This window comes from Phyllobates terribilis, unplaced genomic scaffold, assembly GCF_046119375.1.
Source record: "Phyllobates terribilis strain yellow unplaced genomic scaffold, ASM4611937v1 Scaffold_10__3_contigs__length_209671492, whole genome shotgun sequence".
Lineage (NCBI taxonomy): Eukaryota > Metazoa > Chordata > Amphibia > Anura > Dendrobatidae > Phyllobates > Phyllobates terribilis.
The window spans coordinates 80,500,832-80,514,321 of record NW_027362770.1 but is presented as its reverse complement, the minus strand read 5'-3'; the positions used below and the strand labels follow the sequence as shown (position 1 = coordinate 80,514,321).

The 13,490-nt window shown below is 45.9% G+C and overlaps 1 protein-coding gene across 2 annotated transcripts in view; it reads left to right on the top strand.

Annotated features, from left to right (window-relative positions):
• Positions 1-13,490, top strand: part of LOC141164416 (electrogenic sodium bicarbonate cotransporter 1-like) — a 766,124-nt gene that overhangs the window by 338,316 nt on the left and 414,318 nt on the right. The window lies entirely within an intron of this gene.

Genomic DNA, 13,490 nt, shown 5'->3' with positions numbered 1-13,490 from the left:
AAACCAAAATATCATCCAGATAGACCACCACAAGCCTCCCCACCAAATGATGGAAAATATCATTTCTGAAATGCTGGAATACTGCAGGTGCTTTGGTCAAACCAAAAGGCATAACCAGACTCTCAAAATATCCTTCTGAGGTATTGAACTCTGTCTTCCATTCATCACCTTCTCTGATTCTAACCAGATTGTAGGCTCCCCTTAAATCCAACTTGGAGAACACCTTAGCTCCCACAACCTGGTTGAACGAATCAGGAATCAGAGGAAGAGGGTATGGCTCACGGATGGTGATTTGATTTAATTCCCGGAAATCTAATCTAAATCACAGGCGAAGATGAGGGTCTAATATGTCCCTTCTCCAGACTTTCCGCAATGAAATCCTTCATGGCTTGTCTCTCAGGGCCAGAAAGATTATATAGACTGGACTTCGGTAGTTTAGCTCCGGGGGTCAGGTTAAGAGGACAGTCATAAGCACGATGACGAGGCAAATCCTGACACTCCTTCTCAAAAAATACATCCTCAAAACCAGACAGAAAAGCAGGTAATATTTACAATGGAAAGATTCAGACAGTTCTCATGGCAGTAATCTCCTCATTCAATAATCTCCCCGGTTTGCCAATCCACCAATGGATTATATTTAACAGCCAAGGATACCCAAAACAATCGGAGTAGGAAGATTGTCCAGAACATAGCAAAAGATGATTTCACAATGAACTCACCCCACTCTCAGTTTTACATTATGTACAATCTGAGTAAATGCTTTCTGTGCAAGTGGTGCCGAGTCAATGGCAAAGATAGGAATAGGCTCAGCTTAAGCACAGCAAGCAAGACCATAAATTTTCACAAACTCAGCATCAACCATGCTGACCCCGGCTCCACTGTCCACAAACACAGGAAATGTTTTCAGTTTTGCTCTCTAGCACCACCTCTTCTGTCAGGACAAAGCGGGAACTGCAGTTTGTCCACAAATGCACTCCTTGTTTATCCAACTCCAGACTACTGAGAGTTAGTCGAGTCTCCTTTTGTTTAGGAATTGAAGGACTGGTCCCAACAAAGTGTGCTTTTTCCCACAAAAAAAACATACGCCTTTTTTTTGCGACTCTCCGGGGAGATGTATGATGTAGAGACATCCCCTAACTGTATGGGTTCCTCCACCTATCCCAGTACTGGTTCACCCCCAGATCGCTCCCCTGGCAAAGGTGCACAACCCCGACCAGAAGGCCCCGGAGACGGTGGTCACACCTGTCTATCCCGAAGGCACCTATCCAGACATATGGCCAAAGACATGGCAGCCTCCAAGGACTGAGGGGTTTCATATACAGCCAATGCATCTTTCAACCTTTCAGTAAGCGCCTCACAAAATTGACTTATAAGGGCTGAGTCATTCCATTTGGAATCCGTTGCCCATCTACAGAATTCCGAACTGTACGTTTCCACTGACCGAATCCCCTGCTGAAGGCGACGTAGCCTAGACTCAGCCAAGGAGACTCGGTCAGGGTCATCATAGATGAGGGCCAAAGCTCAAAAAAAAACTCCACAGATTGGAGACAAACCGAGTCCTGCGGTAACACAAACTACGGGTGTATAGATAGATATTTAGATAGATATAGATATATAGATAGATCCATATCTAATGTCTTCCTCCCCCTCCCCTTGTTCATAAGTCCATTATAAGCCCCCTTACTCCCACACCAATCCCCACCCCCTCATTGTCCTCTTATCCACTCACCTCATTGTCCTCTCCCCCATATTCATCATTGTCCTCTCCCCCACATCCCATCATTGTCCTCTCCCCCACATCCCATCATTTTCCTCTCGTTCTCATCCATCATTGTCCTCTCCGCCACATCCATCATTGTCCTCTCCCCCACATCCCATCATTGTCCTCTCCCCCACATTCCATCATTGTCCTCTCCTTCTCATCCATCATTGTCCTCTCCCCCACATCCACCATTGTCCTCTCCCCTCATCCCACCATTGTCTTCTCCCCCTCATCCCACCATTGTCCGCTCCCCCTCATCCCACCATTGTCCTCTCCCCCTCATCCCATAATTGTCCTCTCCCCAACATCCCATCATTTTTCTCTCCGCCACCCACGATCCCTCTCATTGTCCTCTCCCCCGTGCATTGAAAAAAAACACGCGTCTCCGTCTGTTCTCCCGAGGTATCGCTGCTTCTTTCTTCTACGCCGGTAAATTTTTAACTGACACAAGTGTGTGCTACATGCTGACGTCATCAAGCCACGTGCGCCTGTGTCACTGAGAAAGTGCCAGGCAGGAAGCTGAGGATGGTATCCTGCAGCTTCGCTGACATTTTCTCCTATAGGCAGTGGAGATACTGGATCGCTTCATGCCCGAAACACTACATATGTTGAGGGCAATCTGGATATGGGTCCCCCGAGCCTTGAGCTCCTAGCAACAGGCCAGACTGCACTCATTATTAGCACCCTGCAAGGAGCTCCCTCCACCTTCGGCACCGGTGCAGCTGCATCGGGTGCACCCACTATATGTCCGCCCCTGATGTAAACACCGAGCACATACATAAATACACACGTGTATACACAGAGCACATACATACAGACACACACACGTATGCACAGAGCACATACATGCAAACACACAAGTATATACATAGCATAAATATACAGACATATATATATATATTATAGTTCCATAAAATGACGAATTTCTCCCAGAAAATTATTGACACATGTTCTATTATACACATTTTTATTTCCTTTGTGTGTATTGGAACAACACAAAAAAACAGATAAAAAAAGGCAAATTGGACCAAATTTCCCACAAAACCCCCAGAATGGGCTGGACAAAGTTGTTGGAACCCTCAACTTAATATTTGATTGCACACCCTTTGGAATAAATAATTGTAATCCATTGTTTGCTATAACCATCAACAAACTTCTTACTCCTCTAAACTGGAATTTTGAACCACTCTTCTTCTGCAAACATCTCCAGGTCTCTCATATTTGAAGAGTGCCTTCTCCCAACAGCAATTTTAAGATCTATCCGTAGATGTTTAATGGGATTTAGATCTGGACTCATTGCTGGCCACTTCAGAATTCTCCAGTTCCTTTGTTTCCATCCATTTTTAGGTGCTTCCTGAAGTATGTTTGGGGTTATTGTCCTGCTGGAAGACCCATAGCTAGGACTCAAACTCAAACTTTTCGGACTCTGGACACTACATTGAGACCCAAAATCCTTTGGTAAACTTCAGATTTCATGATGCATTGCACACAGTCAAGGTACCCAGTACCAGAGGTAGCAAAACAATCCCAAAACATCTTTAACCCTCCACCATATTTGACTGTCGGTACTGTGTTCTTTTCTTTGTCAGCTCTTTCCATTTTTCGTAAAGAGTAGAACGATGTGATTTATGAAAAAGCTCTGTCTTGGTCTCATCTGTCCAGAAGGTGCTTTCCCAGAAGGATTTTTGCTTACTCGCATACATTTTGGCAAACTGATAGATCGCGCAGACACTGATGCTCCCTGAGCTTGCAGGACAGATTGAAATTCTTTGGATCTTTATTGGGGCTGCTTATACACAATTTGAACTATCCTGCGTTACAACCTTTCATCAATTTTTCTCTTCATCTTCATCCAGGGAGATTAGTTACAGTGCCATGGGTTGTTAACTTGTTGATTATGTTGCGCACCGTGGACAAAGGAGCATCAAGATCTCTGGAGAAGGACAACAATTTTGGTTCTCAAGAACTCAGACAGTTCTCTTCTCCTCTTTCTGTTCTCCATGCTTAGTGTGACACATACACAATTCAAAGATTGAGTCAACTTCTCCCCTTTTTATCTGGTTTCAGGTGCGATTTTCATATTGCTCACACCTGCTACTTTCCACAGGTTAACAAGCATTACATACATGAAACAAACTTGTCTACCCAAAATTTCAGAAAGGTGCCAACAATTTTTATCCAGTCTATTTTTGTGTTTTTGCGTCAAATTATATCCAGTTTGATTTTTTCAAGTTTTTTTTTGTATTGTTCCAATTCACACAAAAGAAATAAACATGTTTATAAAAAAAACATGTGTAATTGCAATAATTTTCTGAGAGAAATACACTTTCTGGAACAATTTCAAGCGTGCCAAAACATTCGGACATAACTGTACAGATATAAATGTATACATAAAGCACATACATACAGAGTACATACAGTGGGGAAAATAAGTATTTGATACACTGCTGATTTTGAAAGTTTTCCCACCTACAAAGAATGGAGAAGTCTGTAATTTTTATCGTAGGTACACTTCAACTATGAGAGACAGAATCTTAAAAAAAATCCAGAAAATCATATTGTATGATTTTTACATAATTAATTTGCATTTTACTGTAAAATAAGTATTTGATACAATAGGAAAACAGAACTTAATATTTGGTATTGAAACCTTTGTTTGCAATTACAGACGTTAGACATTTCCTGTAGTTCTTGATCAAGTTTGCACACACTGCAGCAGAGATTTTGGCCTACTCCTCCATACAGATCTTTAAGGTTCCGGGGTCGTAGAGCAGCATTGAGTTTCAGCTCCCTCCAAAGATTTTATATTGGGTTCAGGTCTGGAGCCACTTTTGGACCTTGAAATGCTTTTTATGGATCCACTCCTAGTTGCCCTTGCTGTGTGTTTCGTGTCATTGTCATGCTGGAGACCCAGTCAAGATCCATCTTCAATGCTCTTACTGAGGGAAGGAGGTTGTTGGCCAAAATCTTGCGATACATGACCTCATCCATCCTCCTTCAAATACACTGCAGTCCTCCTGTCCCCTTTGCAGAAAAGCACCCCCAAAGTATGATTTTTCCCCCACCATACTTCACTGTTGGGACAATGTTCTTGAGGTTGTACTCATCCTTCTTCCTCCAAACATGGCAAGTAGAGTTGATACCAAAAAGTTCTATTTTGGTCTCATCTGACCACATAACTATCTTTCATGTCTCCCCTGGATCATCTAGATGGTCATTGGTGACCTTCAAATGGACCTGGACATATGCTGGCATGAGAAGGGGGACCTTGCGCAACCCACAGGATTTTAATCCATGACTGCGTAATGTGTCATTAACTGTAATGTTTGAGACTGTGGTCCCAGCTCATTTCAGGTCATTGGCCAGGTCCTCTATGTGTAGTTGTGAGCTGATTCCTGACCTTTCTTAGAATCATTCTTACCCCACGAGGCAAGAACTTGCATGGAGCCCCAGACCAAGGAAGATTGACAGTCATCCTGTGTTTCTTCCATTTTCTAATACTTACACCAACAGTTGATGCCTTCTCACCAAGCTTGTTGCCTTTTGTCCTGTAGCCCATCCCAGCCTTTTGCAGGTCTACAGTTTGGTCCCTGTTGTCCTTAGACATCTGTTTGGTCTTGGCCATGGCAGGGAGATTGGATTGATTGAGTGTGTGGACAGGTGACTTTTATACAGGTTATGATGTTCAAACAGGTGCAATTAATGCAGGTAATGCATGCAGAGTAGAAAGGCTTTTTAAAGAAAATCTAACAGGTCTGTGAGAGCCAGAATTCTTGCTGGTTGGTAGGTGATCAAATACTTATTTAATGCAATAAAATGCAATTTAATTATTTAAAAATCATGCAATGTGATTTTCTGTCTTTTATTTTTAGATTTTGTCCCAGATATACCAGCAAACGCTGCATTACAGTCCTGTGTGCTCCTGTTGGTCAAATTGCTAGACTTATCCCCCGGTCTCAGGAACCAGGAAAAATTCTTTTTTTTTCATCTAAATCCTGAATTTTTTTTTCCTCAGTCAGACTGTACAAATACGCATCTTATTAGCCTTTTGGTATTTCCCCCCCCCCTTCAAAAAAATTGAGTGTGTCTGTGACTGTTCAGACACCAATATATCTGTTTAAAAGAGTCTGGTGTAGGCCAGAAAAATAGAACTGTGGTTTTGCAGTTCCACGGGTCAAATCTCGGTATTATCCTGCTTTTGGCATTTTTTGCCGTAAAACACTGTAATAGTGTCTCCCTGACTGGTCAGACACCAATATATCTGTTTAAAAGATTCTGGTGTACGCCACATAGCTGTAACTGTGGTTTTGCAGTTCCACGGGTCAAATCTCTGTATTATCCTACTTTTGGCATTTTTTGCCGTAAAAAAAACTGTAATAGTGTCTCCCTGACTGGTCAGACACCAATATAACTGTTTAAAAGAGTCTGGTGTAGGCCAGAGAAATAGAACTGTGGTTTTGCAGTTCCACGGGTCAAATCTCTGTATTATCCTGCTTTTGGCATTTTTTGCCGTAAAAAAAACTGTAATAGTGTCTCCCTGACTGGTCAGACACCAATATAGTTGTTTAAAAGAGTCTGGTGTAGGCCAGAGAAATAGAACTGTGGTTTTGCAGTTCCACGGGTCAAATCTCTGTATTATCCTGCTTTTGGCATTTTTTGCCGTAAAAAAAACTGCCGTAAAAAAAAACTGTAATAGTGTCTCCCTGACTGGTCAGACACCAAGATATCTGTTTAAAAGATTCTGGTGTAGGCCAGAGAAATAGAACTGTGGTTTTCCTCTTCCACGGTTCTAATCTCCTTTTCATTACCCTTTTTCCCTTGATAGTGTGAGTGTAAGCTATTTTACTTCATTTACAATGGGCAAGGCGCGTGGCAAGGGATGTGGAACTGGACATTCTGGTGATGGTGCATGTAGAGGACGTGGACGTAGCCAAGGTGAAAATGTGCCACAACCAACAGCCACATCTTCTCGCTCCAGCTTCTTGACTTAATTAATAGGGAAGCACACTACAACACCAGTATTGCAAACTGATCAGTGTGAACAGGTTATTAATTGGATAGCAGATAATATTTCCATTTACCTGGGCACAACCACCTCTGGTCTGTCTTCCACACGGTCAAGTTTTAGTAGCCGTGAGTCTCGACCGCATCTTCCTCCTCACCCTGATGCTCCTTTCTCCCACCATGCCGAGTGTCGTCAAACAGCAACTGATCCCACACTTGGAAACTCTGAAGAGCTGTTCACTGGTCCATTTCCATATTTGTGCCCCTCGCCTGCTCCGCTTGAAGTGGTGGAAGAGGAGATCCCATGTAGCGATGCCCAAATATTTGAACAGCCATGGCCACAGGAAGTTGACGCTGGCAATTTGTCACAAGAGGTGGACGATGACGAGCCACAATTGCCATGAAGTGAGGAGGAGGATCGTGGTGCGCAAGTGGAAGAGGAGGAGGTGGTGGATGATCTAGTAACTGACCCAAGGTGGCAGGAGGACACGCAGAGCGAGGCCAGCAGCGCACAGGGGGAGGGAGGCAGAGTACCCCAACAGGCAGGAAGAAGCAGTGTGGTGGCCGCACACTGAAGGTGGGCAACAGTTCCACGTAACACCAACACGAGGGACATTGCCAGTACAACTGGTAGGTCTTCCAGAGTCTGGAATTGTTTTAAAGACTCTGCTGATAACCCCAAAAAGGCCATTTGTACCAACTGCCATGCCAGCATCAGCAGGGGAGACAAAACTACCAGCCTGACCACCACCAGCATGATCAGGCACATGGCAGCAAAGCACCCGACTTTGTGGGGCGAACCCCAGGGTCCACGACCAGTGTCAGCGGGTGTCACCACTGCTTCTTCCGCTGTTGTGCGTGTAATAGAACCCACTGTTGTGCGTGCAAGGCAATCCCCTGTCCATACTGCATGCAAAGATGCCCCCTCCTCTCAGTTTTCACTTGTTATGGCAGTTTCTCAAGAAACAGCATCAACGTCCACGTCCACGTCCCACCGCAGCATTCAATTGTCCATATCCCAGACCTTTGAACGAAAGCGCAAATTCGCAGCCAACGCCCCACAGGCCACAGTCCTAAATTCGCACATTTCACGACTGCTTGCATTGGAAATGCTGCCTTTTAGGCTGGTGGAGACGGAATCCTTCCGCAACCTTATGGAGGTGGCCGTCCCTCGGTACTCGGTCCCCAGCCGACACTATTTTACCCGATGTGCCATCCCCGCACTACACAAGCACGCATCCCAAAACATCTGCCGTGCCCTCAACAATGCAGTTACTGGGAGAGTCCACCTGACAACGGACACGTGGACAAGTGCTTGTGGCCAGGGACGGTACATCTCCCTGATGGCACCCTGGGTAAACATAGTGGAAGCCAGGACCCAGTCGGACCTTGGGACGGAACACATCCTCCCCACACCGAGGATTGCGGGCCCTATGTCAGTCAGAGTTGCCCCCACAGTGTACAGCTCCTGCGCATCATCCTCCTCCTCCTCCTCTTCATGTTCAGCCTCCATCTCAGATATCACCACATCAGTTACAAGCTGGAAGCACTGCAGTACTGCCTCAGCCAAGCGGCAACAGGCTGTGCTGAAACTCATAAGCTTAGGTGATAAACCTCACACTGCTTGTGAGTTGTGGACAGCTGTGAAAGAGCAGGCAGATCTGTGGCTGAGACTGCTGATCCTACATCCAGGCATGGTCATGTGTGACAATGGCTGTAACCTGGTGGCGGCTCTGAGGAGAGGTGAGATCACACACGTACCATGCCTGGCTCATGTGCTTAACCTCGTGGTTCAGCGGTTTCTTAAATCGTACCCCGAGTTGCCAGATCTGCTTGTCAAAGTACGCCGTCTGTCAGCTCATTTTCACAAGTCGGCTACAGCTTCCGCCACCCTTGCTGTGTTACAGCAGCGTTTGCAGCTTCCGGCACACCGACTTGTGTGTGATATCCCCACACGTTGGAACTCTACCCTCCACATGTTGCAAAGAATTTGTGAGCAGAAGAGAGCAGTTGTGGAGTACCAGCTGCAACAAGGCCGTCGATATTTAGGTCAGACTCCACACATAAGACCTCAGGAGTGGACCTGGATGTCTGACATATGTACCATCCTGACAAACGTTGAGGAGTCCACCAAGATGGTGAATGGCGATGACGCCATCATTAGCGTCAGCATCCCACTTGTCTGTCTTTTGCAACGCTCTCTGCAGGGAATTAAAGAGGAGGCATTGCAGCCAGAGTATGATGAGATGGGTCATGAAGCTGTAATGGGAGATTACACACAGCCCAGCCTCATCTCATCCCAATGTGCATTGGGGGACAATGAGGGAGAGGAGGAGGAAGAACAGGAGCTGGTATCATGCGCTGTAGACGGTAGTACCTGTACAGCTGTCATACAGTCGGTTCAGCGTGGGTGGCCTGAGGACAGGGGAAAGGAGGAGGAGGAGGAGAGCATGGTCAGTCGTCATCTTGGTGAGGACACGGAAATCTTGCCCGTTACCAGTCTGGCACGCATGGCTGACTTTATGTTACGCTGCCTTAACTGTGACCCTCGCATTGTCAAAATGTTGGGTGACAGTCATTACTGGTTGGTAACACTTTTAGACCCCCGCTACAAGGAGAACTTTCACTCTCTTATTCCTGAGGTGGAGGGGTCTACAAAAATGGGGCAGTACCAGAAGGCCCTTGCTGCAGAACTGTTAAAAAAATTCCCATCTGAACACGCTAGCGGCAGAGGTCACAGTTCGTTGACCAACCAAGGTGTACAGGCGAGAGAGACGCAACTCCAATCCAGCAGAGGCAGGGGAGCACTGTAAACATTCTGGGACAGTTTTCTGAGACCCGCCCAGCTTACAGGCCCTAAGGTGTGGGGTACTCTCACAAGGAGTGGAAGGTTTCAAAAGATGGTGAGGGAGTACCTTGCCGACCGTACCAGCATCCTCCGTGATTCCTCTGTGCCTTTTAATTATTGGGTATCCAAGCTGGACACTTGGAATGAACTTGCTCTGTACACCTTGAAGGTCCTGGCCTGCCCTGCCGCTAGCGTGTTATCGGAGCGTGTTTTTAGTGCCGCTGGCGGAATTATAACTGATAAGCGCACTCTCCTGTCAACTGACAATGCTGACAAGCTGACCCTTATCAAAATGAACAAGGTCTGAATTGGGCCAGACTTCTCATCACCACCAAATGACAGCAGAGTAACAAAGTCAAATCCACTGTGTTATTTCGGGAAGTGTATTTCCATGCACCGCTTCACACCCGCACATGGGTATACGCTACCTCATTTCGGCTGTATTTTGCTCTTCTCCTTATCCTCATCCTCCACCACCACTATACCACCAGGGTGACCGTGGTCTGTGTTGCCAGCATTGCAAGTTCCTCCGTCCTAATTTTTTGGCAGCTTTTGCTTGGAAGGCATAGGCAATGACTATGGGAGACCCACTCCCCAATAATGGGAATAATGTTTTTAATATGCTGTACTGCATGGCTCTTGTAAGGGGCATGAAAACCGTCTTGTTAATCTACTGCGACCTCCACAATTCTTCCAAGGGGCATTAAAACCGTCTTGTTAAGCTACTGCGACATCCACGTCTCTTCCAAGGGGCATTAAACCGTCTTGTTAAGCTACTGCGACCTCCACGTCCCTTCCAATGGGCATTAAAACCATCTTGTTAAGCTACTGCGACCTCCACCACTCTTTCAAGGGGCATTGATATTGTCTTTTTATTCCACTGCGACCTCCACCATTCTTCCAAGGCACATTAAAACCGTCTTCTTAAGCTACTGCGACCTCCACCACTTTTCCCAGGGGCAATAAAACCGTCTTGTTAAGCTACTGCGACCTCCACCACTTTTTCAAGGGGCATTGATATTGTCTTTTTATTCCACTGCAACCTCCACCATTCTTCCAAGGGGCATTAAAACCGTCTTGTTAAGCTACTGCGACCTCCACCACTATTTCAAGGAGCATTGATATTGTTTTTTTATTCCTCTGCGACCTCCACCATTCTTCCAAGGGGCATTAAAACCGTCTTGTTAAGCTACTGCAACCTCCACCACTTTTTCAAGGGGCATTGATATTGTCTTTTTATTCCACTGCGACCTCCACCATTCTTCCAAAGGGCAATAAAACCGTCCTGTTAAGTTACTGCGACCTCCAACACTTTTTCAAGGGGCATTGATATTGTCTTTTTATTCCACTGCGACTTCCACCATTCTTCCAAGGGGCATTAAAACCGTCTTGTTAAGCTACTGCGACCCCCACCACTATTTCAAGGGGCATTGATATTGTCTTTTTATTCCACTGCGACCTCCACCATTCTTCCAAGGGGCATTAAAACTGTCTTGTTAAGCTACTGCGACCTCCACCACTTTTTCAAGGGGCATTGATATTGTCTTTTTATTCCACTGCGACCTCCACCATTCTTCCAAGGGGCATTAAAACCATCATGTTAAGCTACTGTGACCTCCACCACTTTTTCAAGGGGCATTGATATTGTCTTTTTATTCCACTGCGACCTCCACCATTCTTCCAAGGGCCATTCAAACCGTCTTGTTAAGCTACTGCGACCTCCACCACTTTTTCAAGGGGCATTGATATTGTTTTTTTATTCCACTGCGACCTCCACCATTCTTCCAAGGGGCATTAAAACCATCTTGTTAAGCTACTGCTACCTCCACCACTTTTCCCAATGGCATTAAAACCATCTTGTTAAGCTTCTGCGACCTCCACCACTTTTCCCAGGGGCATTGATATTGTCTTTTTATTCCACTGCGACCTCCACCATTCTTCCAATGAGCATTAAAACCGTCTTGTTAAGCTACTGCGACCTCCACCACTTTTCCCAGGGGCATTGATATTTTCTTTTTATTCCACTGCGACCTCCACCATTCTTCCAAGGGGCATTAAAACTGTCTTGTTAAGCTACTGCGACCTCCACCACTTTTTCAAGGGGCATTGATATTGTCTTTTTATTCCACTGCGACCTCCACCATTCTTCCAAGGGGCATTAAAACTGTCTTGTTAGCTACTGCGACCTCCACCACTTTTCAAGGGGCATTGATATTGTCCTTTTATTCCACTGCGACCTCCACCATTCTTCCAAGGGGCATAAAAACCGTCTTGCTAAGCTACTGCGACCTCCATCACTTTTTCAAGGGGCATTGATATTGTCTTTTTATTCCACTGCGACCTCCACCATTCTTCCAAGGGTCATTAAAACCGTCTTGTTAAGCTACTGCGACCTCCACCACTTTTTCAAGGGTCATTGATATTGTTTTTTTATTCCACTGCGACCTCCACCATTCTTCCAAGGGGCATTAAAACCATCTTGTTAAGCTACTGCTACCTCCACCACTTTTCCCAGGGGCATTAAAACTGTCTTGTTAAGCTGCTGCGCCCTCCACCACTTTTCCCAGGGGCATTGATATTGTCTATTTATTCCACTGCGACCACCACCATTCTTCCAAGGGGCATTAAAACCGTCTTGTTAAGCTACTGCGACCTCCACCACTTTTCCCAGGGGCATTAAAACCGTCTTGTTAAGCTACTGCGACCTCCACCACTTTTCCCAGGGGCATTGATATTGTCTTTTCATTCCACTACGACCTCCACGTCTCTACCAAGGGGCATTAAAACCGTCTTGTTAAGCTACTGTGACCTCCACGTCTCTTCCCAGGGGCATTAGAACCGTCTTGTTAAGCTACTGCGACCTCCACCACTTTTCCCAGGGGCATTAAAACCGCCTTGTTAAGCTACTGCGACCTCCACCACTTTTTCAAGGGGCATTGATATTGTCTTTTTATTTCACTGTTAACTCCATCATTTTTCCAACGGGCATTTCCTCCTAATTTTAGTCAGCTTTTGCTTTTCAATGCATAAGCGAACACTAAGTGAGACTCCCTCCCCAATAATGGGTAGAAGGTTTTTAGTATGCTGTAATCCACGTCTGTTTCAAGGGGCATTGCAGTTCCTCATAATTTTTGGAAAGCTTAGGCTAACAGTGCACAGGAGACCTAGTTCCTATAAATGGAAAAAACGGTTTAGTTAAGGCCCTCTGACCTCCATGTCACTTCCAAGGGGCATTGGAGTGCCTCGAAATTTTTGGTAGGCATTGCACTCACTGCATGCCCTATAACTGTGTAGTCGAACCGCTCCTTTAGGTACAGAAACATATCCTACAAGACATATGTGGTTGACTGGCCTGATATTGATGTGAATGGTCCCTGTTCCTCCTGCTCTTTCTCCTTTGCCACCACCTCATCCATCATTCATCACCTGAAGCTTTGTTTTAACGGGAGTCATAGAACTGGGATAGTAGCAGGAAAACATCCAGCAATTCTCGGAGGAGGTAGGATATGCGCCAAAACGCTGACCACCTCAGGCCTAGCCGCTACTACATACATGCACTTGCATTCCAAGAAAACAAAGCAGATGCTAACTTCTATCATCATCATCATGCTCCTCACCTTGGCACTCTCAACTCCCCTGATGGAGAAGCCAGGGCCCACCGGAGGAGTTTGGTTCTCTGGTGGGCTCGTCCAATGCTGCCCTAAAGCAGGCCGGGCTAAGAAAAGTGTGTGGGCGGAACTTCCAAGGAGAAATAGGGACAGCTGGGGACCGTTTATGGACACCCGGGGCGGCTGGGGACCGAGCGTGGACACCCGGCCACCGGGCGGCAGGGGACTGAGTATGGATACCAGGCCGCTGATGCAGCCATGACATGGT